Below are 4893 nucleotides of genomic sequence, written 5' to 3' on the forward strand. Positions count from 1 at the left end.
TATAGTTATTCCTGATTAATGCTTACTTCCATCCTTTGTTCCATGTCACTATGACAATTTTATCATAAAGGATCTGCGTGATCACACAATGCTTTATTAGTGTTAAACAAGAAATAATTACCTTTTGACTGTCTTATCCGGCTCACTTTATGTCTTGGTATTCTACATATCAAAAGAAAGATAGTAATAAAGCAATGGCTCCAATCTTAAAAAACTTACCCTATTATTGTTATTATCTCAGTGTTTTTGTAAATTTCAAGGTATTTTTTTGTGATGTGTATATGATGAGGTACATGATGCTACCAGTATAAAATAAAATATAATTTTTATAATAAAATAATTAAAATATAATAAAATAATTGTAAAATATTAAAAGTTATTAAAATAAAATATAACACATAAAGGTAACATCTTTCACTTAGTATCATACAATTCCAAAACTTTCAATCTAAAAACTAAACTCTATAACAATGTTTATATTTTAGATGTATGTAGTTTAAATGAATTTTAAATATTTATTTTTAATATCATTATATTTTAGTGTACTTAAGTAAAACTTATTTTATTAAGAGGAAAAATTTTAGAGCTGAAAGAAACACTTTTTATGAATTATATAGATTTTAAATAAAAGAAAAAATTATTTACCAAACCTTAATCTCTAAATGGCTCATCTGGCCATATGATCCCATATTGAGCAATTTCATTTATAGAAGATCGAAAACTTCACTCAACAAACAGAGTTTTAAATGTAATATAATGTTATGAGTTATATATATTATGTTATGATATGTGTTACTGATAGAGTCAATTGTAGAAGGGATTTTAAATATAAAGATATTTAAATACAAAGATGTTTAACTATGTATGTTATCAAAATGATTATGTTAAAAATTACAATTACAATTACAACCTTTGAAATTACTAAAACATCAAAAATAAACACAATCCTCCTAGTGTAGCTAGGACTTTTGCTAGTACTCCCTTATTTGAAAGTGCTATTGGCATATGGCATCTGGCATCTTTTATTCTATTTTTAGAATATTATTTATGGATATACTTAAAATCTGATGGTTGATAATTAAAGACTTTCAAACAACAGCCTAGATTAAAACACATGGCATAAGGGTGATAACACTTCATGGATGGAGAAGAAACTTGGCACCTCGAACCCTCCATACTTCAGCAGATCAGACATGGAAAATGGCAAACTGGGAGGCTGCAACCGTATCCACAGCAGGAGCTATTGCTACAGAAGTCGGCTGAACCATTAGAAACAGATCAAGCATCAACTGAAAGTGCACTTACTCTTGAGCAAAGACGTGTTCGCAAGCTTGAGCTTCAGGTAATCTCTATCCCTGCTTCATTGTAAATAAGCGCAAGTGCTGTGAATTTCGTCTGTAACTTTCCACCTTATACACCAGGGATGCATGAAGGACTGGGCATTCAATTACAAGCTTTTTACACTGCAGGAAGGAATCATATTATTCAACCAGAAGCCTGCAAGGGTATTGATTTCATTGTAAAAGCCAAGAAAGTGGAGAAAATTCCTGAAGAGGTTGTCAAGTTCCTCCTGAGTACCATAGGTCTCAACAGAGGCCTGATCGGGGATTACCTGGGTGAAAAAGAGGAGTTTTCATTTATGCACGTCTATGTTGACTCCAACTGTCATAATATGGAGTTTGACATGTCGATACGAACATTCTTGATGGGATTCAGTCTCCCTGGGAGATCAGAAGATAAATAGGACAATGGAAAAATTTGCAGAGCGATATTGCACCTGTAATCCGATGGTGAAAGATGAGGTGAGCAAATGCTTCCACTTCCTTCCAAGATCTCACTCATGGGCTATTACAGATGTCTAAAGCTGCATTTATAAAAACTAACGGAGGTATTGACGATGGAAAGGATCTTCCTGAAGAGTTTATGGGAGGACTATACGACCGTATAGTGAACAAAGAAATTAAAATGAAAGCGGATAATGTTATTCCGGTCACAAAACCAGCTGGGAAGGACAATAATTTCCTGCTGGGATTGAGAACATCATGAAATAGTTATCCGAAAGCCCAAAGAAGAGACTGTTTGAGTCCAGTGAAGACGTGATTCGTTATATGCAAGATCAGCTCAAAGAAAAAGCTGAGAAACCAGAGTAAGCTTCACTGTTTCCTTATTGTATTGGTAGCATTGCCTTCATTTTCTACTAGATCTGCGACAGACATGGAAATTTTTAAGCCAATGGTAGAAGTTTCATGGGGATGCGGGGCCTAGTGTCCCACTAGACAAGAGAGACGACGAGGGTGTGACTTCACCGTGCCTGGAAGGGTTCAGGCATGAGATACATATCACTGCAGTGATGTGCATGCAGGATGCTTCTGTGACTTCTCTTGCAAAGTTTACATCGCTACATTCTCCTGTGGATATCAAGTAGAAAAACGTGAATGCTATCAAGATAAATTTAGTGTGACGACATATGGTGCTTACCCAGGCCAAATATTGCAAATGAATAAGGAAATTATTGGCAGCACACATGGGAGCATGTACTTACATGCGTTTCACGATTGATCAGCTTTATCTCATCGGCGGCTCTTCATGATGCTACTTTCTTTTCAAACGATCCAGAAAATACTAAGCTATCAACTGCTCCAAAAAGAAAAGGAAGATTGCATTTTGCTGCTCTAGCTGCACATCCAGGACCATACGACAGTACTGGTGGCAGGCAGAGCCCAATACCTGGTGCAGTCACTGCAGAGAAAATGAGTAATCTCTTTTCAAATCTCAGTTTGCTTGGTCAAATCGATTCAAACGAAGCTAACAAATTTTTTACTCGAAGTCAAGCCTTAAGTAGCGAAGGAATTGTGGACTTTGTAAAAGCATTATGCAAAGTGTCCATGGATGAACTGCGATCTCCTACTGATCCACGAGTGTTCAGTCTCACAAAATTGTGGAAATCTCGTAAGTGATTTGATTGTGATGTATTCACTCACTTGTTGTATAGGCACTTCAATATGATCAGGCTGGTCTGGAGCAGGATGTAGAATACATTGTCTGACTATTTTGTTACTGTTGGGTGTTCAAGCAATTTCTCAGTTGCTATGTATGCCATGGACTCTCTGCGGCAGTTAGCGATGAAACTCATGGATCGTGAAGAGCTTGCAAATTACAACTTCTAGAGTGAGTTTATGCGGCCTTTTGTCATCATCATGCAGAGAAGTGCCTCTGTTGAAATACAAGAATTTATCATCCGTTGTGTCTCTCAAATGGTGTGCAGCAGGAAATCTGGCTGGAAAATTACGTTTATGGTAACAAACTTTTCAGAGTCAAGGTATCAATCCTTTATCAATTACATTTCCTTACAACTGCCGCAACAGATAGAGATAGCGGCATTGTCCATCTTGTATATTCACAGACTGTGAATTGCTTCTCACTCTGTGTTCTTCAAATATTTTCTAGAATTATAGAGATTGTTTTGAATCAAGAGGTAAAGAGATTGTTTTGAAACAAGAGGATTGTTTTGTGCCACTCACTCATTCCAGAGGTAATAGTAAAGTAAAGGATTTTTAGTAAAGGGCCTTCTAATTTTTCTCTTTAATAAGTAACTCTGTGTTCTTCAAATTTTTTCTAAAATATTAGAGATTGTTTTGAATTAGAGGTGTAACATCTCAGGAACACAACATGGGCTTTAAAGTTTTTGAGCCAATCTTGGGTTGTCTTGCAACCGATAAGAATAAGAATGCATGAAAGCCAATCACTATTATGGGAGCAAAAAAAATATTATGTTTATTGGAAAGATCTTTTTCCAAAGGTAATAGTAAAGTAAAGGGTTTTGAGTAAAAGAGCCTTTTCATTATTTAATCAAATATTTAAATATAAATTTTTAGTTGAATTATATATATTTATAAATTTATTGAAAAAATATTGAATCAAGTAAAATTTTCAAATACTATATTTGTTGTAAAGTGCCATTTCTTTAAAGTATTTAACACTCTCAGGGGTGTTAATAGATTTAGCTATTAACATGAGACTTAGCTATTCTAAGTTTTTATTTCTCAAGTATTTTATCATTTAATTTTCATAGTAGTTATCTTGTATATTATAATTTATAAAATGTTTGAGATCCATTGCTGAAGCATGTTCTGGTTGATAAGGTTTTAAAGGCATATTAAATTTTTTTTCAAAATACCTAATATAAAATTTTGAAAAGTGTTATTTTGAATTTGCATTATGAAATCTAAAAACCTGATATTTTGTGAGAGGAAGAAACTAAAAATTTAAAAGATCACACATGTACATAGATACCCATTGTGGCAACGGTAGTGATTATTATTTTGTATTCTGCTCTATATGACCTCCCATATATGATATGATCTATATCATAGACTCATAGTTTTAGAAAATAATTTTAGTTTATGTAATAAAATTCAAATTATATTATTAAGCTTATTATTATACATTATAATATTTAGATTATTATTAATGTATATAAACATTTTATTATTTAGATTACAGTATTGATAAATTTAGTGACAATATTATAATACAGTATTAATATTACATATTTATGATAATAATATAATTTTAATATTTAAAATTCTTTATTAATTCACATATTTATATGTAACAAAAATTATATTTAATAAATCTAGTCTGTAGCAATGTTTGCCAATACTTAGTTAATGTTAACAGTTTGTAATTAATTACATTATTACAATCTTTTTTAATCATTCATTAGCTTCTATACAACATTAGTTTTGAAAGCTCCAACTTGGCTTATATTTAGAAACCTGATACCACACACAAGAAATTATAAAACAATAGTAGAAAGAAATAAAACATACTTTTTGTTTTCTCGCACATTTTTTCTTGTAAGTGTCAAGTCCACTATAAAAGGTTCAATTT

At 32.5% G+C, this 4893-nt stretch overlaps 1 pseudogene; it reads left to right on the forward strand.

Moving 5' to 3' along the window:
* Positions 1 to 1138: 1138 nt before the first annotated feature.
* Positions 1139 to 3410, forward strand: LOC9642878 (annotated as a pseudogene).
* The last annotated feature ends 1483 nt before the right edge of the window (positions 3411 to 4893 follow it).

Source organism: Selaginella moellendorffii, unplaced genomic scaffold (genome assembly GCF_000143415.4).
Source record: "Selaginella moellendorffii unplaced genomic scaffold, v1.0 SELMOscaffold_77, whole genome shotgun sequence".
Classification (NCBI taxonomy): domain Eukaryota; kingdom Viridiplantae; phylum Streptophyta; class Lycopodiopsida; order Selaginellales; family Selaginellaceae; genus Selaginella; species Selaginella moellendorffii.